Consider the following 25,010-nt stretch of genomic DNA (forward strand, 5'->3'; position numbering starts at 1 on the left):
AAAGAGCAGTGGGCTGAGGCCAGCTCCAGTCAAGAAAAGTGGGAAGCTGCAAGGTTGTTCCAGTTCTGCGCTCCCCTTGGCATGCCTCCCGCATTGTCAGTGTCCCTGGAGCTCTGGGCTTTGTGGTTTTCTGAACCCTAACCCTAGGCGTTACCCTTACCCTAACCCTACTCCTAGGCGCAGCCTAAGAAATTGCATGGGGCTGAGGGGAGTTCAAGTCAGGAAAACATGAAGGCTGCAATTTGGGGCAGTGCCGTGCTCCCCTTGGCATGCCTCTCGCTTTGTCAGTGTCCCTGGAGCTCTGGGCTTTGTGGTTTCCTAAACCCCAACCCTAGGCATATCCCTAACCCCAACCCTAGCTCCAGGCGCAGCCTGAGAAAGAGCAGTGGGCTGAGGCCAGCTCCAGTCAGGAAAAGAGGGAAGCTGCAAGGTTGTTCCAGTTCTGCGCTCCCCTTGGCATGCCTCTCGCATTGTCAGTGTCCCTGGAGCTCTGGGCTTTGTGGTTTTCTGAGCCCTAATGTAGCGGCTCAGGTGGCTGCAGCTACTCTTTGTCCTGAGGAGAACTCAGGCAAGCAGCTGTGGTGGTTAGCAACCCAAGTTAAGCATGTGACTTTGCAGTCATGGTGTGAACCTATGATTCCCTTGTTTTGCCTTTTGCATGTTTTCCCCTGATTAGTTAATATTTTGTCTCCTTGTTTTTTGTATGAAATGATGTAGATTCATTTTCCTTCTTTAATATGTATTAGCTCTAGAAAGTTCCTTGTTCCTCGACGCCCCATTGGATCCTTCCCTGAGTCCCTCCTATGTGTTGTTCCCAGTGGTTCCCTTCCCGTCAATCCCACCTGCTTGTGTCTATACCATTGGCTGAGATCCCTTTCCCCACCTACTCCATACCCAGTATAAGATCCCTGGACCCTCCCAGCAATTGGCCTCTTCGTCCTGTCTTTTCACGGGACTAAACCTGCGTGGAACACATACAGAGAGTCCCCTCCTCCCTTTACTTCTTTCCCTTGGCCTGCGTGCCTGCATAATGGTGACAGGAAGATACAGCCCCTTTGGGTGAGGAGCTCTAACCAGTTTTCACTGAATGCTGGGCACTGAGGGCTGCCTTCCAGAGGGGTTTCAGCGTTGACATCCGGGCTTCTTTGTGTTGGCACGCGAGAGGTGAAACCATCCTTCTGCAAGCTCCCAGGGGCTGAAAATACCTCCACCCGAACCTTCCCCTAAGCCTAACCCTACACCTAGGCACAGTCAGAGAAACTGCATTGGGCTGAGGGGAGTTCAAGTCAGGAAAACATGAAGGCTGCAAGGTTTGGCCAGTGCCACGCTCCCCTTGGCATGCCTCTTGCTTTGTCAGTGTCCCTGGAGCTCTGGGCTTTGTGGTTTCCTAAACCCCAACCCTAGGCATATCCCTAACCCTAACCCTAGCTCCAGGCGCAGCCTAAGAAAGAGCAGTGGGCTGAGGCCAGCTCCAGTCAGGAAAAGAGGGAAGCTGTAAGGTTGTTCCAGTTCTGCGCTCCCCTTGGCATGCCTCTCGCATTGTCAGTGTCCCTGGAGCTCTGGGCTTTGTGGTTTTCTGAATCCTAACCCTAGGCGTAACCCTAACCCTAACCCTAGCTCCAGGCGCAGCCTAAGAAAGAGCAGTGGGCTGAGGCCAGCTCCAGTCAAGAAAAGTGGGAAGCTGCAAGGTTGTTCCAGTTCTGCGCTCCCCTTGGCATGCCTCCCGCATTGTCAGTGTCCCTGGAGCTCTGGGCTTTGTGGTTTTCTGAACCCTAACCCTAGGCGTTACCCTTACCCTAACCCTACTCCTAGGCGCAGCCTAAGAAATTGCATGGGGCTGAGGGGAGTTCCAGTCAGGAAAACATGAAGGCTGCAATTTGGGGCAGTGCCGCGCTCCCCTTGGCATGCCTCTCGCTTTGTCAGTGTCCCTGGAGCTCTGGGCTTTGTGGTTTTCTGAATCCTAACCCTGGGCGTAACCCTAACCCTAACCCTAGCTCCAGGCGCAGCCTAAGAAACAGCAGTGGCTGAGGCCAGCTCCAGTCAGGAAAAGAGGGAAGCTGTAAGGTTGTTCCAGTTCTGCACTCCCCTTGGCATGCCTCTCGCATTGTCAGTGTCCCTGGAGCTCTGGGCTTTGTGGTTTTCTGAATCCTAACCCTAGGCGTAACCCTAACCCTAACCCTAGCTCCAGGCACAGCCTAAGAAAGAGCAGTGGGCTGAGGCCAGCTCCAGTCAAGAAAAGTGGGAAGCTGCAAGGTTGTTCCAGTTCTGCGCTCCCCTTGGCATGCCTCTCGCATTGTCAGTGTCCCTGGAGCTCTGGGCTTTGTGGTTTTCTGAACCCTAACCCTAGGCGTTACCCTTACCCTAACCCTACTCCTAGGCGCAGCCTAAGAAATTGCATGGGGCTGAGGGGAGTTCCAGTCAGGAAAACATGAAGGCTGCAATTTGGGGCAGTGCCGCGCTCCCCTTGGCATGCCTCTCGCTTTGTCAGTGTCCCTGCAGCTCTGGGCTTTGTGGTTTCCTAAACCCCAACCCTAGGCATAACCCTAACCCTAACCCTAGCTCCAGGCGCAGCCTAAGAAAGAGCAGTGGGCTGAGGCCAGCTCCAGTCAGGAAAAGAGGGAAGCTGCAAGGTTGTTCCAGTTCGGCGCTCCCCTTGGCATGCCTCTCGCATTGTCAGTGTCCCTGGAGCTCTGGGCTTTGTGGATTTCTGAGCCCTAATGTAGCGGCTCAGGTGGCTGCAGCTACTCTTTGTCCTGAGGAGAACTCAGGCAAGCAGCTGTGGTGGTTAGCAACCCAAGTTAAGCATGTGACTTTGCAGTCATGGTGTGAACCTATGATTCCCTTGTTTTGCCTTTTGCATGTTTTCCCCTGATTAGTTAATATTTTGTCTCCTTGTTTTTTGTATGAAATGATGTAGATTCATTTTCCTTCTTTAATATGTATTAGCTCTAGAAAGTTCCTTGTTCCTCGACGCCCCATTGGATCCTTCCCTGAGTCCCTCCTATGTGTTGTTCCCAGTGGTTCCCTTCCCGTCAATCCCACCTGCTTGTGTCTATACCATTGGCTGAGATCCCTTTCCCCACCTACTCCATACCCAGTATAAGATCCCTGGACCCTCCCAGCAATTGGCCTCTTCGTCCTGTCTTTTCACGGGACTAAACCTGCGTGGAACACATACAGAGAGTCCCCTCCTCCCTTTACTTCTTTCCCTTGGCCTGCGTGCCTGCATAATGGTGACAGGAAGATACAGCCCCTTTGGGTGAGGAGCTCTAACCAGTTTTCACTGAATGCTGGGCACTGAGGGCTGCCTTCCAGAGGGGTTTCAGCGTTGACATCCGGGCTTCTTTGTGTTGGCACGCGAGAGGTGAAACCATCCTTCTGCAAGCTCCCAGGGGCTGAAAATACCTCCACCCGAACCTTCCCCTAAGCCTAACCCTACACCTAGGCACAGTCAGAGAAACTGCATTGGGCTGAGGGGAGTTCAAGTCAGGAAAACATGAAGGCTGCAAGGTTTGGCCAGTGCCACGCTCCCCTTGGCATGCCTCTTGCTTTGTCAGTGTCCCTGGAGCTCTGGGCTTTGTGGTTTCCTAAACCCCAACCCTAGGCATATCCCTAACCCTAACCCTAGCTCCAGGCGCAGCCTAAGAAAGAGCAGTGGGCTGAGGCCAGCTCCAGTCAGGAAAAGAGGGAAGCTGTAAGGTTGTTCCAGTTCTGCGCTCCCCTTGGCATGCCTCTCGCATTGTCAGTGTCCCTGGAGCTCTGGGCTTTGTGGTTTTCTGAATCCTAACCCTAGGCGTAACCCTAACCCTAACCCTAGCTCCAGGCGCAGCCTAAGAAAGAGCAGTGGGCTGAGGCCAGCTCCAGTCAAGAAAAGTGGGAAGCTGCAAGGTTGTTCCAGTTCTGCGCTCCCCTTGGCATGCCTCCCGCATTGTCAGTGTCCCTGGAGCTCTGGGCTTTGTGGTTTTCTGAACCCTAACCCTAGGCGTTACCCTTACCCTAACCCTACTCCTAGGCGCAGCCTAAGAAATTGCATGGGGCTGAGGGGAGTTCCAGTCAGGAAAACATGAAGGCTGCAATTTGGGGCAGTGCCGCGCTCCCCTTGGCATGCCTTTCGTATTGTCAGTGTCCCTGGAGCTCTGGGCTTTGTGGTTTTCTGAATCCTAACCCTGGGCGTAACCCTAACCCTAACCCTAGCTCCAGGCGCAGCCTAAGAAACAGCAGTGGCTGAGGCCAGCTCCAGTCAGGAAAAGAGGGAAGCTGTAAGGTTGTTCCAGTTCTGCACTCCCCTTGGCATGCCTCTCGCATTGTCAGTGTCCCTGGAGCTCATTGCTTTGTGGTTTTCTGAATCCTAACCCTAGGCGTAACCCTAACCCTAACCCTAGCTCCAGGCACAGCCTAAGAAAGAGCAGTGGGCTGAGGCCAGCTCCAGTCAAGAAAAGTGGGAAGCTGCAAGGTTGTTCCAGTTCTGCGCTCCCCTTGGCATGCCTCTCGCATTGTCAGTGTCCCTGGAGCTCTGGGCTTTGTGGTTTTCTGAACCCTAACCCTAGGCGTTACCCTTACCCTAACCCTACTCCTAGGCGCAGCCTAAGAAATTGCATGGGGCTGAGGGGAGTTCCAGTCAGGAAAACATGAAGGCTGCAATTTGGGGCAGTGCCGCGCTCCCCTTGGCATGCCTCTCGCTTTGTCAGTGTCCCTGCAGCTCTGGGCTTTGTGGTTTCCTAAACCCCAACCCTAGGCATAACCCTAACCCTAACCCTAGCTCCAGGCGCAGCCTAAGAAAGAGCAGTGGGCTGAGGCCAGCTCCAGTCAGGAAAAGAGGGAAGCTGCAAGGTTGTTCCAGTTCTGCGCTCCCCTTGGCATGCCTCTCGCATTGTCAGTGTCCCTGGAGCTCTGGGCTTTGTGGATTTCTGAGCCCTAATGTAGCGGCTCAGGTGGCTGCAGCTACTCTTTGTCCTGAGGAGAACTCAGGCAAGCAGCTGTGGTGGTTAGCAACCCAAGTTAAGCATGTGACTTTGCAGTCATGGTGTGAACCTATGATTCCCTTGTTTTGCCTTTTGCATGTTTTCCCCTGATTAGTTAATATTTTGTCTCCTTGTTTTTTGTATGAAATGATGTAGATTCATTTTCCTTCTTTAATATGTATTAGCTCTAGAAAGTTCCTTGTTCCTCGACGCCCCATTGGATCCTTCCCTGAGTCCCTCCTATGTGTTGTTCCCAGTGGTTCCCTTCCCGTCAATCCCACCTGCTTGTGTCTATACCATTGGCTGAGATCCCTTTCCCCACCTACTCCATACCCAGTATAAGATCCCTGGACCCTCCCAGCAATTGGCCTCTTCGTCCTGTCTTTTCACGGGACTAAACCTGCGTGGAACACATACAGAGAGTCCCCTCCTCCCTTTACTTCTTTCCCTTGGCCTGCGTGCCTGCATAATGGTGACAGGAAGATACAGCCCCTTTGGGTGAGGAGCTCTAACCAGTTTTCACTGAATGCTGGGCACTGAGGGCTGCCTTCCAGAGGGGTTTCAGCGTTGACATCCGGGCTTCTTTGTGTTGGCACGCGAGAGGTGAAACCATCCTTCTGCAAGCTCCCAGGGGCTGAAAATACCTCCACCCGAACCTTCCCCTAAGCCTAACCCTACACCTAGGCACAGTCAGAGAAACTGCATTGGGCTGAGGGGAGTTCAAGTCAGGAAAACATGAAGGCTGCAAGGTTTGGCCAGTGCCACGCTCCCCTTGGCATGCCTCTTGCTTTGTCAGTGTCCCTGGAGCTCTGGGCTTTGTGGTTTCCTAAACCCCAACCCTAGGCATATCCCTAACCCTAACCCTAGCTCCAGGCGCAGCCTAAGAAAGAGCAGTGGGCTGAGGCCAGCTCCAGTCAGGAAAAGAGGGAAGCTGTAAGGTTGTTCCAGTTCTGCGCTCCCCTTGGCATGCCTCTCGCATTGTCAGTGTCCCTGGAGCTCTGGGCTTTGTGGTTTTCTGAATCCTAACCCTAGGCGTAACCCTTACCCTAACCCTACTCCTAGGCGCAGCCTAAGAAATTGCATGGGGCTGAGGGGAGTTCCAGTCAGGAAAACATGAAGGCTGCAATTTGGGGCAGTGCCGCGCTCCCCTTGGCATGCCTTTCGTATTGTCAGTGTCCCTGGAGCTCTGGGCTTTGTGGTTTTCTGAATCCTAACCCTGGGCGTAACCCTAACCCTAACCCTAGCTCCAGGCGCAGCCTAAGAAACAGCAGTGGCTGAGGCCAGCTCCAGTCAGGAAAAGAGGGAAGCTGTAAGGTTGTTCCAGTTCTGCACTCCCCTTGGCATGCCTCTCGCATTGTCAGTGTCCCTGGAGCTCTGGGCTTTGTGGTTTTCTGAACCCTAACCCTAGGCGTTACCCTTACCCTAACCCTACTCCTAGGCGCAGCCTAAGAAATTGCATGGGGCTGAGGGGAGTTCCAGTCAGGAAAACATGAAGGCTGCAATTTGGGGCAGTGCCGCGCTCCCCTTGGCATGCCTTTCGTATTGTCAGTGTCCCTGGAGCTCTGGGCTTTGTGGTTTTCTGAATCCTAACCCTGGGCGTAACCCTAACCCTAACCCTAGCTCCAGGCGCAGCCTAAGAAACAGCAGTGGCTGAGGCCAGCTCCAGTCAGGAAAAGAGGGAAGCTGTAAGGTTGTTCCAGTTCTGCACTCCCCTTGGCATGCCTCTCGCATTGTCAGTGTCCCTGGAGCTCTGGGCTTTGTGGTTTTCTGAATCCTAACCCTAGGCGTAACCCTAACCCTAACCCTAGCTCCAGGCACAGCCTAAGAAAGAGCAGTGGGCTGAGGCCAGCTCCAGTCAAGAAAAGTGGGAAGCTGCAAGGTTGTTCCAGTTCTGCGCTCCCCTTGGCATGCCTCCCGCATTGTCAGTGTCCCTGGAGCTCTGGGCTTTGTGGTTTTCTGAACCCTAACCCTAGGCGTTACCCTTACCCTAACCCTACTCCTAGGCGCAGCCTAAGAAATTGCATGGGGCTGAGGGGAGTTCAAGTCAGGAAAACATGAAGGCTGCAATTTGGGGCAGTGCCGCGCTCCCCTTGGCATGCCTCTCGCTTTGTCAGTGTCCCTGGAGCTCTGGGCTTTGTGGTTTCCTAAACCCCAACCCTAGGCATATCCCTAACCCCAACCCTAGCTCCAGGCGCAGCCTGAGAAAGAGCAGTGGGCTGAGGCCAGCTCCAGTCAGGAAAAGAGGGAAGCTGCAAGGTTGTTCCAGTTCTGCGCTCCCCTTGGCATGCCTCTCGCATTGTCAGTGTCCCTGGAGCTCTGGGCTTTGTGGTTTTCTGAGCCCTAATGTAGCGGCTCAGGTGGCTGCAGCTACTCTTTGTCCTGAGGAGAACTCAGGCAAGCAGCTGTGGTGGTTAGCAACCCAAGTTAAGCATGTGACTTTGCAGTCATGGTGTGAACCTATGATTCCCTTGTTTTGCCTTTTGCATGTTTTCCCCTGATTAGTTAATATTTTGTCTCCTTGTTTTTTGTATGAAATGATGTAGATTCATTTTCCTTCTTTAATATGTATTAGCTCTAGAAAGTTCCTTGTTCCTCGACGCCCCATTGGATCCTTCCCTGAGTCCCTCCTATGTGTTGTTCCCAGTGGTTCCCTTCCCGTCAATCCCACCTGCTTGTGTCTATACCATTGGCTGAGATCCCTTTCCCCACCTACTCCATACCCAGTATAAGATCCCTGGACCCTCCCAGCAATTGGCCTCTTCGTCCTGTCTTTTCACGGGACTAAACCTGCGTGGAACACATACAGAGAGTCCCCTCCTCCCTTTACTTCTTTCCCTTGGCCTGCGTGCCTGCATAATGGTGACAGGAAGATACAGCCCCTTTGGGTGAGGAGCTCTAACCAGTTTTCACTGAATGCTGGGCACTGAGGGCTGCCTTCCAGAGGGGTTTCAGCGTTGACATCCGGGCTTCTTTGTGTTGGCACGCGAGAGGTGAAACCATCCTTCTGCAAGCTCCCAGGGGCTGAAAATACCTCCACCCGAACCTTCCCCTAAGCCTAACCCTACACCTAGGCACAGTCAGAGAAACTGCATTGGGCTGAGGGGAGTTCAAGTCAGGAAAACATGAAGGCTGCAAGGTTTGGCCAGTGCCACGCTCCCCTTGGCATGCCTCTTGCTTTGTCAGTGTCCCTGGAGCTCTGGGCTTTGTGGTTTCCTAAACCCCAACCCTAGGCATATCCCTAACCCTAACCCTAGCTCCAGGCGCAGCCTAAGAAAGAGCAGTGGGCTGAGGCCAGCTCCAGTCAGGAAAAGAGGGAAGCTGTAAGGTTGTTCCAGTTCTGCGCTCCCCTTGGCATGCCTCTCGCATTGTCAGTGTCCCTGGAGCTCTGGGCTTTGTGGTTTTCTGAATCCTAACCCTAGGCGTAACCCTAACCCTAACCCTAGCTCCAGGCGCAGCCTAAGAAAGAGCAGTGGGCTGAGGCCAGCTCCAGTCAAGAAAAGTGGGAAGCTGCAAGGTTGTTCCAGTTCTGCGCTCCCCTTGGCATGCCTCCCGCATTGTCAGTGTCCCTGGAGCTCTGGGCTTTGTGGTTTTCTGAACCCTAACCCTAGGCGTTACCCTTACCCTAACCCTACTCCTAGGCGCAGCCTAAGAAATTGCATGGGGCTGAGGGGAGTTCCAGTCAGGAAAACATGAAGGCTGCAATTTGGGGCAGTGCCGCGCTCCCCTTGGCATGCCTCTCGCTTTGTCAGTGTCCCTGGAGCTCTGGGCTTTGTGGTTTTCTGAATCCTAACCCTGGGCGTAACCCTAACCCTAACCCTAGCTCCAGGTGCAGCCTAAGAAACAGCAGTGGCTGAGGCCAGCTCCAGTCAGGAAAAGAGGGAAGCTGTAAGGTTGTTCCAGTTCTGCACTCCCCTTGGCATGCCTCTCGCATTGTCAGTGTCCCTGGAGCTCTGGGCTTTGTGGTTTTCTGAATCCTAACCCTAGGCGTAACCCTAACCCTAACCCTAGTTCCAGGCACAGCCTAAGAAAGAGCAGTGGGCTGAGGCCAGCTCCAGTCAAGAAAAGTGGGAAGCTGCAAGGTTGTTCCAGTTCTGCGCTCCCCTTGGCATGCCTCCCGCATTGTCAGTGTCCCTGGAGCTCTGGGCTTTGTGGTTTTCTGAACCCTAACCCTAGGCGTTACCCTTACCCTAACCCTACTCCTAGGCGCAGCCTAAGAAATTGCATGGGGCTGAGGGGAGTTCCAGTCAGGAAAACATGAAGGCTGCAATTTGGGGCAGTGCCGCGCTCCCCTTGGCATGCCTTTCGTATTGTCAGTGTCCCTGGAGCTCTGGGCTTTGTGGTTTTCTGAATCCTAACCCTGGGCGTAACCCTAACCCTAACCCTAGCTCCAGGCGCAGCCTAAGAAACAGCAGTGGCTGAGGCCAGCTCCAGTCAGGAAAAGAGGGAAGCTGCAAGGTTGTTCCAGTTCGGCGCTCCCCTTGGCATGCCTCTCGCATTGTCAGTGTCCCTGGAGCTCTGGGCTTTGTGGTTTTCTGAGCCCTAATGTAGCGGCTCAGGTGGCTGCAGCTACTCTTTGTCCTGAGGAGAACTCAGGCAAGCAGCTGTGGTGGTTAGCAACCCAAGTTAAGCATGTGACTTTGCAGTCATGGTGTGAACCTATGATTCCCTTGTTTTGCCTTTTGCATGTTTTCCCCTGATTAGTTAATATTTTGTCTCCTTGTTTTTTGTATGAAATGATGTAGATTCATTTTCCTTCTTTAATATGTATTAGCTCTAGAAAGTTCCTTGTTCCTCGATGCCCCATTGGATCCTTCCCTGAGTCCCTCCTATGTGTTGTTCCCAGTGGTTCCCTTCCCGTCAATCCCACCTGCTTGTGTCTATACCATTGGCTGAGATCCCTTTCCCCACCTACTCCATACCCAGTATAAGATCCCTGGACCCTCCCAGCAATTGGCCTCTTCGTCCTGTCTTTTCACGGGACTAAACCTGCGTGGAACACATACAGAGAGTCCCCTCCTCCCTTTACTTCTTTCCCTTGGCCTGCGTGCCTGCATAATGGTGACAGGAAGATACAGCCCCTTTGGGTGAGGAGCTCTAACCAGTTTTCACTGAATGCTGGGCACTGAGGGCTGCCTTCCAGAGGGGTTTCAGCGTTGACATCCGGGCTTCTTTGTGTTGGCACGCGAGAGGTGAAACCATCCTTCTGCAAGCTCCCAGGGGCTGAAAATACCTCCACCCGAACCTTCCCCTAAGCCTAACCCTACACCTAGGCACAGTCAGAGAAACTGCATTGGGCTGAGGGGAGTTCAAGTCAGGAAAACATGAAGGCTGCAAGGTTTGGCCAGTGCCACGCTCCCCTTGGCATGCCTCTTGCTTTGTCAGTGTCCCTGGAGCTCTGGGCTTTGTGGTTTCCTAAACCCCAACCCTAGGCATATCCCTAACCCTAACCCTAGCTCCAGGCGCAGCCTAAGAAAGAGCAGTGGGCTGAGGCCAGCTCCAGTCAGGAAAAGAGGGAAGCTGTAAGGTTGTTCCAGTTCTGCGCTCCCCTTGGCATGCCTCTCGCATTGTCAGTGTCCCTGGAGCTCTGGGCTTTGTGGTTTTCTGAATCCTAACCCTAGGCGTAACCCTAACCCTAACCCTAGCTCCAGGCGCAGCCTAAGAAAGAGCAGTGGGCTGAGGCCAGCTCCAGTCAAGAAAAGTGGGAAGCTGCAAGGTTGTTCCAGTTCTGCGCTCCCCTTGGCATGCCTCCCGCATTGTCAGTGTCCCTGGAGCTCTGGGCTTTGTGGTTTTCTGAACCCTAACCCTAGGCGTTACCCTTACCCTAACCCTACTCCTAGGCGCAGCCTAAGAAATTGCATGGGGCTGAGGGGAGTTCCAGTCAGGAAAACATGAAGGCTGCAATTTGGGGCAGTGCCGCGCTCCCCTTGGCATGCCTTTCGTATTGTCAGTGTCCCTGGAGCTCTGGGCTTTGTGGTTTTCTGAATCCTAACCCTGGGCGTAACCCTAACCCTAACCCTAGCTCCAGGCGCAGCCTAAGAAACAGCAGTGGCTGAGGCCAGCTCCAGTCAGGAAAAGAGGGAAGCTGTAAGGTTGTTCCAGTTCTGCACTCCCCTTGGCATGCCTCTCGCATTGTCAGTGTCCCTGGAGCTCATTGCTTTGTGATTTTCTGAATCCTAACCCTAGGCGTAACCCTAACCCTAACCCTAGCTCCAGGCACAGCCTAAGAAAGAGCAGTGGGCTGAGGCCAGCTCCAGTCAAGAAAAGTGGGAAGCTGCAAGGTTGTTCCAGTTCTGCGCTCCCCTTGGCATGCCTCTCGCATTGTCAGTGTCCCTGGAGCTCTGGGCTTTGTGGTTTTCTGAACCCTAACCCTAGGCGTTACCCTTACCCTAACCCTACTCCTAGGCGCAGCCTAAGAAATTGCATGGGGCTGAGGGGAGTTCCAGTCAGGAAAACATGAAGGCTGCAATTTGGGGCAGTGCCGCGCTCCCCTTGGCATGCCTCTCGCTTTGTCAGTGTCCCTGCAGCTCTGGGCTTTGTGGTTTCCTAAACCCCAACCCTAGGCATAACCCTAACCCTAACCCTAGCTCCAGGCGCAGCCTAAGAAAGAGCAGTGGGCTGAGGCCAGCTCCAGTCAGGAAAAGAGGGAAGCTGCAAGGTTGTTCCAGTTCTGCGCTCCCCTTGGCATGCCTCTCGCATTGTCAGTGTCCCTGGAGCTCTGGGCTTTGTGGATTTCTGAGCCCTAATGTAGCGGCTCAGGTGGCTGCAGCTACTCTTTGTCCTGAGGAGAACTCAGGCAAGCAGCTGTGGTGGTTAGCAACCCAAGTTAAGCATGTGACTTTGCAGTCATGGTGTGAACCTATGATTCCCTTGTTTTGCCTTTTGCATGTTTTCCCCTGATTAGTTAATATTTTGTCTCCTTGTTTTTTGTATGAAATGATGTAGATTCATTTTCCTTCTTTAATATGTATTAGCTCTAGAAAGTTCCTTGTTCCTCGACGCCCCATTGGATCCTTCCCTGAGTCCCTCCTATGTGTTGTTCCCAGTGGTTCCCTTCCCGTCAATCCCACCTGCTTGTGTCTATACCATTGGCTGAGATCCCTTTCCCCACCTACTCCATACCCAGTATAAGATCCCTGGACCCTCCCAGCAATTGGCCTCTTCGTCCTGTCTTTTCACGGGACTAAACCTGCGTGGAACACATACAGAGAGTCCCCTCCTCCCTTTACTTCTTTCCCTTGGCCTGCGTGCCTGCATAATGGTGACAGGAAGATACAGCCCCTTTGGGTGAGGAGCTCTAACCAGTTTTCACTGAATGCTGGGCACTGAGGGCTGCCTTCCAGAGGGGTTTCAGCGTTGACATCCGGGCTTCTTTGTGTTGGCACGCGAGAGGTGAAACCATCCTTCTGCAAGCTCCCAGGGGCTGAAAATACCTCCACCCGAACCTTCCCCTAAGCCTAACCCTACACCTAGGCACAGTCAGAGAAACTGCATTGGGCTGAGGGGAGTTCAAGTCAGGAAAACATGAAGGCTGCAAGGTTTGGCCAGTGCCACGCTCCCCTTGGCATGCCTCTTGCTTTGTCAGTGTCCCTGGAGCTCTGGGCTTTGTGGTTTCCTAAACCCCAACCCTAGGCATATCCCTAACCCTAACCCTAGCTCCAGGCGCAGCCTAAGAAAGAGCAGTGGGCTGAGGCCAGCTCCAGTCAGGAAAAGAGGGAAGCTGTAAGGTTGTTCCAGTTCTGCGCTCCCCTTGGCATGCCTCTCGCATTGTCAGTGTCCCTGGAGCTCTGGGCTTTGTGGTTTTCTGAATCCTAACCCTAGGCGTAACCCTAACCCTAACCCTAGCTCCAGGCGCAGCCTAAGAAAGAGCAGTGGGCTGAGGCCAGCTCCAGTCAAGAAAAGTGGGAAGCTGCAAGGTTGTTCCAGTTCTGCGCTCCCCTTGGCATGCCTCTCGCATTGTCAGTGTCCCTGGAGCTCTGGGCTTTGTGGTTTTCTGAACCCTAACCCTAGGCGTTACCCTTACCCTAACCCTACTCCTAGGCGCAGCCTAAGAAATTGCATGGGGCTGAGGGGAGTTCCAGTCAGGAAAACATGAAGGCTGCAATTTGGGGCAGTGCCGCGCTCCCCTTGGCATGCCTTTCGTATTGTCAGTGTCCCTGGAGCTCTGGGCTTTGTGGTTTTCTGAATCCTAACCCTGGGCGTAACCCTAACCCTAACCCTAGCTCCAGGCGCAGCCTAAGAAACAGCAGTGGCTGAGGCCAGCTCCAGTCAGGAAAAGAGGGAAGCTGTAAGGTTGTTCCAGTTCTGCACTCCCCTTGGCATGCCTCTCGCATTGTCAGTGTCCCTGGAGCTCTGGGCTTTGTGGTTTTCTGAATCCTAACCCTAGGCGTAACCCTAACCCTAACCCTAGCTCCAGGCACAGCCTAAGAAAGAGCAGTGGGCTGAGGCCAGCTCCAGTCAAGAAAAGTGGGAAGCTGCAAGGTTGTTCCAGTTCTGCGCTCCCCTTGGCATGCCTCCCGCATTGTCAGTGTCCCTGGAGCTCTGGGCTTTGTGGTTTTCTGAACCCTAACCCTAGGCGTTACCCTTACCCTAACCCTACTCCTAGGCGCAGCCTAAGAAATTGCATGGGGCTGAGGGGAGTTCCAGTCAGGAAAACATGAAGGCTGCAATTTGGGGCAGTGCCGCGCTCCCCTTGGCATGCCTCTCGCTTTGTCAGTGTCCCTGCAGCTCTGGGCTTTGTGGTTTCCTAAACCCCAACCCTAGGCATAACCCTAACCCTAACCCTAGCTCCAGGCGCAGCCTAAGAAAGAGCAGTGGGCTGAGGCCAGCTCCAGTCAGGAAAAGAGGGAAGCTGCAAGGTTGTTCCAGTTCTGCGCTCCCCTTGGCATGCCTCTCGCATTGTCAGTGTCCCTGGAGCTCTGGGCTTTGTGGATTTCTGAGCCCTAATGTAGCGGCTCAGGTGGCTGCAGCTACTCTTTGTCCTGAGGAGAACTCAGGCAAGCAGCTGTGGTGGTTAGCAACCCAAGTTAAGCATGTGACTTTGCAGTCATGGTGTGAACCTATGATTCCCTTGTTTTGCCTTTTGCATGTTTTCCCCTGATTAGTTAATATTTTGTCTCCTTGTTTTTTGTATGAAATGATGTAGATTCATTTTCCTTCTTTAATATGTATTAGCTCTAGAAAGTTCCTTGTTCCTCGACGCCCCATTGGATCCTTCCCTGAGTCCCTCCTATGTGTTGTTCCCAGTGGTTCCCTTCCCGTCAATCCCACCTGCTTGTGTCTATACCATTGGCTGAGATCCCTTTCCCCACCTACTCCATACCCAGTATAAGATCCCTGGACCCTCCCAGCAATTGGCCTCTTCGTCCTGTCTTTTCACGGGACTAAACCTGCGTGGAACACATACAGAGAGTCCCCTCCTCCCTTTACTTCTTTCCCTTGGCCTGCGTGCCTGCATAATGGTGACAGGAAGATACAGCCCCTTTGGGTGAGGAGCTCTAACCAGTTTTCACTGAATGCTGGGCACTGAGGGCTGCCTTCCAGAGGGGTTTCAGCGTTGACATCCGGGCTTCTTTGTGTTGGCACGCGAGAGGTGAAACCATCCTTCTGCAAGCTCCCAGGGGCTGAAAATACCTCCACCCGAACCTTCCCCTAAGCCTAACCCTACACCTAGGCACAGTCAGAGAAACTGCATTGGGCTGAGGGGAGTTCAAGTCAGGAAAACATGAAGGCTGCAAGGTTTGGCCAGTGCCACGCTCCCCTTGGCATGCCTCTTGCTTTGTCAGTGTCCCTGGAGCTCTGGGCTTTGTGGTTTCCTAAACCCCAACCCTAGGCATATCCCTAACCCTAACCCTAGCTCCAGGCGCAGCCTAAGAAAGAGCAGTGGGCTGAGGCCAGCTCCAGTCAGGAAAAGAGGGAAGCTGTAAGGTTGTTCCAGTTCTGCGCTCCCCTTGGCATGCCTCTCGCATTGTCAGTGTCCCTGGAGCTCTGGGCTTTGTGGTTTTCTGAATCCTAACCCTAGGCGTAACCCTAACCCTAACCCTACTCCTAGGCGCAGCCTAAGAAATTGCATGGGGCTGAGGGGAGTTCCAGTCAGGAAAACATGAAGGCTGCAATTTGGGGCAGTGCCGCGCTCCCCTTGGCATGCCTTTCGTATTGTCAGTGTCCCTGGAGCTCTGGGCTTTGTGGTTTTCTGAATCCTAACCCTGGGCGTAACCCTAACCCTAACCCTAGCTCCAGGCGCAGCCTAAGAAACAGCAGTGGCTGAGGCCAGCTCCAGTCAGGAAAAGAGGGAAGCTGTAAGGTTGTTCCAGTTCTGCACTCCCCTTGGCATGCCTCTCGCATTGTCAGTGTCCCTGGAGCTCTGGGCTTTGTGGTTTTCTGAACCCTAACCCTAGGCGTTACCCTTACCCTAACCCTACTCCTAGGCGCAGCCTAAGAAATTGCATGGGGCTGAGGGGAGTTCCAGTCAGGAAAACATGAAGGCTGCAATTTGGGGCAGTGCCGCGCTCCCCTTGGCATGCCTTTCGTATTGTCAGTGTCCCTGGAGCTCTGGGCTTTGTGGTTTTCTGAATCCTAACCCTGGGCGTAACCCTAACCCTAACCCTAGCTCCAGGCGCAGCCTAAGAAACAGCAGTGGCTGAGGCCAGCTCCAGTCAGGAAAAGAGGGAAGCTGTAAGGTTGTTCCAGTTCTGCACTCCCCTTGGCATGCCTCTCGCATTGTCAGTGTCCCTGGAGCTCTGGGCTTTGTGGTTTTCTGAATCCTAACCCTAGGCGTAACCCTAACCCTAACCCTAGCTCCAGGCACAGCCTAAGAAAGAGCAGTGGGCTGAGGCCAGCTCCAGTCAAGAAAAGTGGGAAGCTGCAAGGTTGTTCCAGTTCTGCGCTCCCCTTGGCATGCCTCCCGCATTGTCAGTGTCCCTGGAGCTCTGGGCTTTGTGGTTTTCTGAACCCTAACCCTAGGCGTTACCCTTACCCTAACCCTACTCCTAGGCGCAGCCTAAGAAATTGCATGGGGCTGAGGGGAGTTCAAGTCAGGAAAACATGAAGGCTGCAATTTGGGGCAGTGCCGCGCTCCCCTTGGCATGCCTCTCGCTTTGTCAGTGTCCCTGGAGCTCTGGGCTTTGTGGTTTCCTAAACCCCAACCCTAGGCATATCCCTAACCCCAACCCTAGCTCCAGGCGCAGCCTGAGAAAGAGCAGTGGGCTGAGGCCAGCTCCAGTCAGGAAAAGAGGGAAGCTGCAAGGTTGTTCCAGTTCTGCGCTCCCCTTGGCATGCCTCTCGCATTGTCAGTGTCCCTGGAGCTCTGGGCTTTGTGGTTTTCTGAGCCCTAATGTAGCGGCTCAGGTGGCTGCAGCTACTCTTTGTCCTGAGGAGAACTCAGGCAAGCAGCTGTGGTGGTTAGCAACCCAAGTTAAGCATGTGACTTTGCAGTCATGGTGTGAACCTATGATTCCCTTGTTTTGCCTTTTGCATGTTTTCCCCTGATTAGTTAATATTTTGTCTCCTTGTTTTTTGTATGAAATGATGTAGATTCATTTTCCTTCTTTAATATGTATTAGCTCTAGAAAGTTCCTTGTTCCTCGACGCCCCATTGGATCCTTCCCTGAGTCCCTCCTATGTGTTGTTCCCAGTGGTTCCCTTCCCGTCAATCCCACCTGCTTGTGTCTATACCATTGGCTGAGATCCCTTTCCCCACCTACTCCATACCCAGTATAAGATCCCTGGACCCTCCCAGCAATTGGCCTCTTCGTCCTGTCTTTTCACGGGACTAAACCTGCGTGGAACACATACAGAGAGTCCCCTCCTCCCTTTACTTCTTTCCCTTGGCCTGCGTGCCTGCATAATGGTGACAGGAAGATACAGCCCCTTTGGGTGAGGAGCTCTAACCAGTTTTCACTGAATGCTGGGCACTGAGGGCTGCCTTCCAGAGGGGTTTCAGCGTTGACATCCGGGCTTCTTTGTGTTGGCACGCGAGAGGTGAAACCATCCTTCTGCAAGCTCCCAGGGGCTGAAAATACCTCCACCCGAACCTTCCCCTAAGCCTAACCCTACACCTAGGCACAGTCAGAGAAACTGCATTGGGCTGAGGGGAGTTCAAGTCAGGAAAACATGAAGGCTGCAAGGTTTGGCCAGTGCCACGCTCCCCTTGGCATGCCTCTTGCTTTGTCAGTGTCCCTGGAGCTCTGGGCTTTGTGGTTTCCTAAACCCCAACCCTAGGCATATCCCTAACCCTAACCCTAGCTCCAGGCGCAGCCTAAGAAAGAGCAGTGGGCTGAGGCCAGCTCCAGTCAGGAAAAGAGGGAAGCTGTAAGGTTGTTCCAGTTCTGCGCTCCCCTTGGCATGCCTCTCGCATTGTCAGTGTCCCTGGAGCTCTGGGCTTTGTGGTTTTCTGAATCCTAACCCTAGGCGTAACCCTAACCCTAACCCTAGCTCCAGGCGCAGCCTAAGAAAGAGCAGTGGGCTGAGGCCAGCTCCAGTCAAGAAAAGTGGGAAGCTGCAAGGTTGTTCCAGTTCTGCGCTCCCCTTGGCATGCCTCCCGCATTGTCAGTGTCCCTGGAGCTCTGGGCTTTGTGGTTTTCTGAAGCCTAACCCTTGGCGTTACCCTTACCCTAACCCTACTCCTAGGCGCAGCCTAAGAAATTGCATGGGGCTGAGGGGAGTTCCAGTCAGGAAAACATGAAGGCTGCAATTTGGGGCAGTGCCGCGCTCCCCTTGGCATGCCTTTCGTATTGTCAGTGTCCCTGGAGCTCTGGGCTTTGTGGTTTTCTGAATCCTAACCCTGGGCGTAACCCTAACCCTAACCCTAGCTCCAGGCGCAGCCTAAGAAACAGCAGTGGCTGAGGCCAGCTCCAGTCAGGAAAAGAGGGAAGCTGTAAGGTTGTTCCAGTTCTGCGCTCCCCTTGGCATGCCTCTCGCATTGTCAGTGTCCCTGGAGCTCTGGGCTTTGTGGTTTTCTGAATCCTAACCCTAGGCGTAACCCTAACCCTAACCCTAGCTCCAGGCGCAGCCTAAGAAAGAGCAGTGGGCTGAGGCCAGCTCCAGTCAAGAAAAGTGGGAAGCTGCAAGGTTGTTCCAGTTCTGCGCTCCCCTTGGCATGCCTCCCGCATTGTCAGTGTCCCTGGAGCTCTGGGCTTTGTGGTTTTCTGAACCCTAACCCTAGGCGTTACCCTTACCCTAACCCTACTCCTAGGCGCAGCCTAAGAAATTGCATGGGGCTGAGGGGAGTTCCAGTCAGGAAAACATGAAGGCTGCAATTTGGGGCAGTGCCGCGCTCCCCTTGGCATGCCTTTCGTATTGTCAGTGTCCCTGGAGCTCTGGGCTTTGTGGTTTCCTAAACCCCAACCCTAGGCATATCCCTAACCCTAACCCTAGCTCCAGGCGCAGCCTAAGAAAGAGCAGTGGGCTGAGGCCAGCTCCAGTCAGGAAAAGAGGGAAGCTGTAAGGTTGTTCCAGTTCTGCGCTCCCCTTGGCATGCCTCTCGCATTGTCAGTGTCCCTGGAGCTCTGGGCTTTGTGGTTTTCTGAATCCTAACCCTAGGCGTAACCCTAACCCTAACCCTAGCTCCAGGCGCAGCCTAAGAAAGAGCAGTGGGCTGAGGCCAGCTCCAGTCAAGAAAAGTGGGAAGCTGCAAGGTTGTTCCAGTTCTGCGCTCCCCTTGGCATGCCTCCCGCATTGTCAGTGTCCCTGGAGCTCTGGGCTTTGTGGTTTTCTGAACCCTAACCCTAGGCGTTACCCTTACCCTAACCCTACTCCTAGGCGCAGCCTAAGAAATTGCATGGGGCTGAGGGGAGTTCCAGTCAGGAAAACATGAAGGCTGCAATTTGGGGCAGTGCCGCGCTCCCCTTGGCATGCCTTTCGTATTGTCACTGTCCCTGGAGCTCTGGGCTTTGTGGTTTTCTGAATCCTAACCCTGGGCATAACCCTAACCCTAACCCTAGCTCCAGGCGCAGCCTAAGAAACAGCAGTGGCTGAGGCCAGCTCCAGTCAGGAAAAGAGGGAAGCTGTAAGGTTGTTCCAGTTCTGCGCTCCCCTTGGCATGCCTCTCGCATTGTCAGTGTCCCTGGAGCTCTGGGCTTTGTGGTTTTCTGAATCCTAACCCTAGGCGTAACCCTAACCCTAACCCTAGCTCCAGGCACAGCCTAAGAAAGAGCAGTGGGCTGAGGCCAGCTCCAGTCAAGAAAAGTGGGAAGCTGCAAGGTTGTTCCAGTTCTGCGCTCCCCTTGGCATGCGTCCCGCATTGTCAGTGTCCCTGGAGCTCTGGGCTTTGTGGTTTTCTGAACCCTAACCCTAGGCGTTACCCTTACCCTAACCCTAGCTCCAGGCGCAGCCTAAGAAACAGCAGTGGCTGAGGCCAGCTCCAGTCAGGAAAAGAGGGAAGCTGCAAGGTTGTTCCAGTTCGGCACTCCCCTTGGCATGCCTCTCGCATTGTCAGTGTCCCTGGAGCTCATTGCTTTGTGGTTTTCTGAGCCCTAATGTAGCGACTCAGGTGGCTGCAGCTACTCTTTGTCCTGAGGAGAACTCAGGCAAGCAGCTGTGGTGGTTAGCAACCCAAGTTAAGCATGTGACTTTGCAGTCATGGTGTGAACCTATGATTCCCTTGTTTTGCCTTTTGCATGTTTTCCCCTGATTAGTTAATATTTTGTCTCCTTGTTTTTTGTATGAAATGATGTAGATTCATTTTCCTTCTTTAATATGTATTAGCTCTAGAAAGTTCCTTGTTCCTCGACGCCCCATTGGATCCTTCCCTGAGTCCCTCCTATGTGTTGTTCCCAGTGGTTCCCTTCCCGTCAATCCCACCTGCTTGTGTCTATACCATTGGCTGAGATCCCTTTCCCCACCTACTCCATACCCAGTATAAGATCCCTGGACCCTCCCAGCAATTGGCCTCTTCGTCCTGTCTTTTCACGGGACTAAACCTGCGTGGAACACATACAGAGAGTCCCCTCCTCCCTTTACTTCTTTCCCTTGGCCTGCGTGCCTGCATAATGGTGACAGGAAGATACAGCCCCTTTGGGTAAGGAGCTCTAACCAGTTTTCACTGAATGCTGGGCACTGAGGGCTGCCTTCCAGAGGGGTTTCAGCGTTGACATCCGGGCTTCTTTGTGTTGGCACGCGAGAGGTGAAACCATCCTTCTGCAAGCTCCCAGGGGCTGAAAATACCTCCACCCGAACCTTCCCCTAAGCCTAACCCTACACCTAGGCACAGTCAGAGAAACTGCATTGGGCTGAGGGGAGTTCAAGTCAGGAAAACATGAAGGCTGCAAGGTTTGGCCAGTGCCACGCTCCCCTTGGCATGCCTCTTGCTTTGTCAGTGTCCCTGGAGCTCTGGGCTTTGTGGTTTCCTAAACCCCAACCCTAGGCATATCCCTAACCCTAACCCTAGCTCCAGGCGCAGCCTAAGAAAGAGCAGTGGGCTGAGGCCAGCTCCAGTCAGGAAAAGAGGGAAGCTGTAAGGTTGTTCCAGTTCTGCGCTCCCCTTGGCATGCCTCTCGCATTGTCAGTGTCCCTGGAGCTCTGGGCTTTGTGGTTTTCTGAATCCTAACCCTAGGCGTAACCCTAACCCTAACCCTAGCTCCAGGCGCAGCCTAAGAAAGAGCAGTGGGCTGAGGCCAGCTCCAGTCAAGAAAAGTGGGAAGCTGCAAGGTTGTTCCAGTTCTGCGCTCCCCTTGGCATGCCTCCCGCATTGTCAGTGTCCCTGGAGCTCTGGGCTTTGTGGTTTTCTGAACCCTAACCCTTGGCGTTACCCTTACCCTAACCCTACTCCTAGGCGCAGCCTAAGAAATTGCATGGGGCTGAGGGGAGTTCCAGTCAGGAAAACATGAAGGCTGCAATTTGGGGCAGTGCCGCGCTCCCCTTGGCATGCCTTTCGTATTGTCAGTGTCCCTGGAGCTCTGGGCTTTGTGGTTTTCTGAATCCTAACCCTGGGCGTAACCCTAACCCTAACCCTAGCTCCAGGCGCAGCCTAAGAAACAGCAGTGGCTGAGGCCAGCTCCAGTCAGGAAAAGAGGGAAGCTGTAAGGTTGTTCCAGTTCTGCGCTCCCCTTGGCATGCCTCTCGCATTGTCAGTGTCCCTGGAGCTCTGGGCTTTGTGGTTTTCTGAATCCTAACCCTAGGCGTAACCCTAACCCTAACCCTAGCTCCAGGCGCAGCCTAAGAAAGAGCAGTGGGCTGAGGCCAGCTCCAGTCAAGAAAAGTGGGAAGCTGCAAGGTTGTTCCAGTTCTGCGCTCCCCTTGGCATGCCTCCCGCATTGTCAGTGTCCCTGGAGCTCTGGGCTTTGTGGTTTTCTGAACCCTAACCCTAGGCGTTACCCTTACCCTAACCCTACTCCTAGGCGCAGCCTAAGAAATTGCATGGGGCTGAGGGGAGTTCCAGTCAGGAAAACATGAAGGCTGCAATTTGGGGCAGTGCCGCGCTCCCCTTGGCATGCCTTTCGTATTGTCAGTGTCCCTGGAGCTCTGGGCTTTGTGGTTTCCTAAACCCCAACCCTAGGCATATCCCTAACCCTAACCCTAGCTCCAGGCGCAGCCTAAGAAAGAGCAGTGGGCTGAGGCCAGCTCCAGTCAGGAAAAGAGGGAAGCTGTAAGGTTGTTCCAGTTCTGCGCTCCCCTTGGCATGCCTCTCGCATTGTCAGTGTCCCTGGAGCTCTGGGCTTTGTGGTTTTCTGAATCCTAACCCTAGGCGTAACCCTAACCCTAACCCTAGCTCCAGGCGCAGCCTAAGAAAGAGCAGTGGGCTGAGGCCAGCTCCAGTCAAGAAAAGTGGGAAGCTGCAAGGTTGTTCCAGTTCTGCGCTCCCCTTGGCATGCCTCCCGCATTGTCAGTGTCCCTGGAGCTCTGGGCTTTGTGGTTTTCTGAACCCTAACCCTAGGCGTTACCCTTACCCTAACCCTACTCCTAGGCGCAGCCTAAGAAATTGCATGGGGCTGAGGGGAGTTCCAGTCAGGAAAACATGAAGGCTGCAATTTGGGGCAGTGCCGCGCTCCCCTTGGCATGCCTTTCGTATTGTCAGTGTCCCTGGAGCTCTGGGCTTTGTGGTTTTCTGAATCCTAACCCTGGGCATAACCCTAACCCTAACCCTAGCTCCAGGCGCAGCCTAAGAAACAGCAGTGGCTGAGGCCAGCTCCAGTCAGGAAAAGAGGGAAGCTGTAAGGTTGTTCCAGTTCTGCGCTCCCCTTGGCATGCCTCTCGCATTGTCAGTGTCCCTGGAGCTCTGGGCTTTGTGGTTTTCTGAATCCTAACCCTAGGCGTAACCCTAACCCTAACCCTAGCTCCAGGCACAGCCTAAGAAAGAGCAGTGGGCTGAGGCCAGCTCCAGTCAAGAAAAGTGGGAAGCTGCAAGGTTGTTCCAGTTCTGCGCTCCCCTTGGCATGCCTCCCGCATTGTCAGTGTCCCTGGAGCTCTGGGCTTTGTGGTTTTCTGAACCCTAACCCTAGGCGTTACCCTTACCCTAACCCTACTCCTAGGCGCAGCCTAAGAAATTGCATGGGGCTGAGGGGAGTTCCAGTCAGGAAAACATGAAGGCTGCAATTTGGGGCAGTGCCGCGCTCCCCTTGGCATGCCTTTCGTATTGTCAGTGTCCCTGGAGCTCTGGGCTTTGTGGTTTTCTGAATCCTAACCCTGGGCGTAACCCTAACCCTAACCCTAGCTCCAGGCGCAGCCTAAGAAACAGCAGTGGGCTGAGGCCAGCTCCAGTCAGGAAAAGAGGGAAGCTGTAAGGTTGTTCCAGTTCTGCACTCCCCTTGGCATGCCTCTCGCATTGTCAGTGTCCCTGGAGCTCTGGGCTTTGTGGTTTTCTGAATCCTAACCCTAGGCGTAACCCTAACCCTAACCCTAGCTCCAGGCACAGCCTAAGAAAGAGCAGTGGGCTGAGGCCAGCTCCAGTCAAGAAAAGTGGGAAGCTGCAAGGTTGTTCCAGTTCTGCGCTCCCCTTGGCATGCCTCCCGCATTGTCAGTGTCCCTGGAGCTCTGGGCTTTGTGGTTTTCTGAACCCTAACCCTAGGCGTTACCCTTACCCTAACCCTACTCCTAGGCGCAGCCTAAGAAATTGCATGGGGCTGAGGGGAGTTCCAGTCAGGAAAACATGAAGGCTGCAATTTGGGGCAGTGCCGCGCTCCCCTTGGCATGCCTCTCGCTTTGTCAGTGTCCCTGGAGCTCTGGGCTTTGTGGTTTCCTAAACCCCAACCCTAGGCATATCCCTAACCCCAACCCTAGCTCCAGGCGCAGCCTGAGAAAGAGCAGTGGGCTGAGGCCAGCTCCAGTCAGGAAAAGAGGGAAGCTGCAAGGTTGTTCCAGTTCTGCGCTCCCCTTGGCATGCCTCTCGCATTGTCAGTGTCCCTGGAGCTCTGGGCTTTGTGGTTTTCTGAGCCCTAATATAGCGGCTCAGGTGGCTGCAGCTACTCTTTGTCCTGAGGAGAACTCAGGCAAGCAGCTGTGGTGGTTAGCAACCCAAGTTAAGCATGTGACTTTGCAGTCATGGTGTGAACCTATGATTCCCTTGTTTTGCCTTTTGCATGTTTTCCCCTGATTAGTTAATATTTTGTCTCCTTGTTTTTTGTATGAAATGATGTAGATTCATTTTCCTTCTTTAATATGTATTAGCTCTAGAAAGTTCCTTGTTCCTCGACGCCCCATTGGATCCTTCCCTGAGTCCCTCCTATGTGTTGTTCCCAGTGGTTCCCTTCCCGTCAATCCCACCTGCTTGTGTCTATACCATTGGCTGAGATCCCTTTCCCCACCTACTCCATACCCAGTATAAGATCCCTGGACCCTCCCAGCAATTGGCCTCTTCGTCCTGTCTTTTCACGGGACTAAACCTGCGTGGAACACATACAGAGAGTCCCCTCCTCCCTTTACTTCTTTCCCTTGGCCTGCGTGCCTGCATAATGGTGACAGGAAGATACAGCCCCTTTGGGTGAGGAGCTCTAACCAGTTTTCACTGAATGCTGGGCACTGAGGGCTGCCTTCCAGAGGGGTTTCAGCGTTGACATCCGGGCTTCTTTGTGTTGGCACGCGAGAGGTGAAACCATCCTTCTGCAAGCTCCCAGGGGCTGAAAATACCTCCACCCGAACCTTCCCCTAAGCCTAACCCTACACCTAGGCACAGTCAGAGAAACTGCATTGGGCTGAGGGGAGTTCAAGTCAGGAAAACATGAAGGCTGCAAGGTTTGGCCAGTGCCACGCTCCCCTTGGCATGCCTCTTGCTTTGTCAGTGTCCCTGGAGCTCTGGGCTTTGTGGTTTCCTAAACCCCAACCCTAGGCATATCCCTAACCCTAACCCTAGCTCCAGGCGCAGCCTAAGAAAGAGCAGTGGGCTGAGGCCAGCTCCAGTCAGGAAAAGAGGGAAGCTGTAAGGTTGTTCCAGTTCTGCGCTCCCCTTGGCATGCCTCTCGCATTGTCAGTGTCCCTGGAGCTCTGGGCTTTGTGGTTTTCTGAATCCTAACCCTAGGCGTAACCCTAACCCTAACCCTAGCTCCAGGCGCAGCCTAAGAAAGAGCAGTGGGCTGAGGCCAGCTCCAGTCAAGAAAAGTGGGAAGCTGCAAGGTTGTTCCAGTTCTGCGCTCCCCTTGGCATGCCTCCCGCATTGTCAGTGTCCCTGGAGCTCTGGGCTTTGTGGTTTTCTGAACCCTAACCCTTGGCGTTACCCTTACCCTAACCCTACTCCTAGGCGCAGCCTAAGAAATTGCATGGGGCTGAGGGGAGTTCCAGTCAGGAAAACATGAAGGCTGCAATTTGGGGCAGTGCCGCGCTCCCCTTGGCATGCCTTTCGTATTGTCAGTGTCCCTGGAGCTCTGGGCTTTGTGGTTTTCTGAATCCTAACCCTGGGCGTAACCCTAACCCTAACCCTAGCTCCAGGCGCAGCCTAAGAAACAGCAGTGGCTGAGGCCAGCTCCAGTCAGGAAAAGAGGGAAGCTGTAAGGTTGTTCCAGTTCTGCGCTCCCCTTGGCATGCCTCTCGCATTGTCAGTGTCCCTGGAGCTCTGGGCTTTGTGGTTTTCTGAATCCTAACCCTAGGCGTAACCCTAACCCTAACCCTAGCTCCAGGCGCAGCCTA

Source organism: Coloeus monedula, assembly GCF_965178545.1.
Source record: "Coloeus monedula genome assembly, chromosome: 4".
Classification (NCBI taxonomy): domain Eukaryota; kingdom Metazoa; phylum Chordata; class Aves; order Passeriformes; family Corvidae; genus Coloeus; species Coloeus monedula.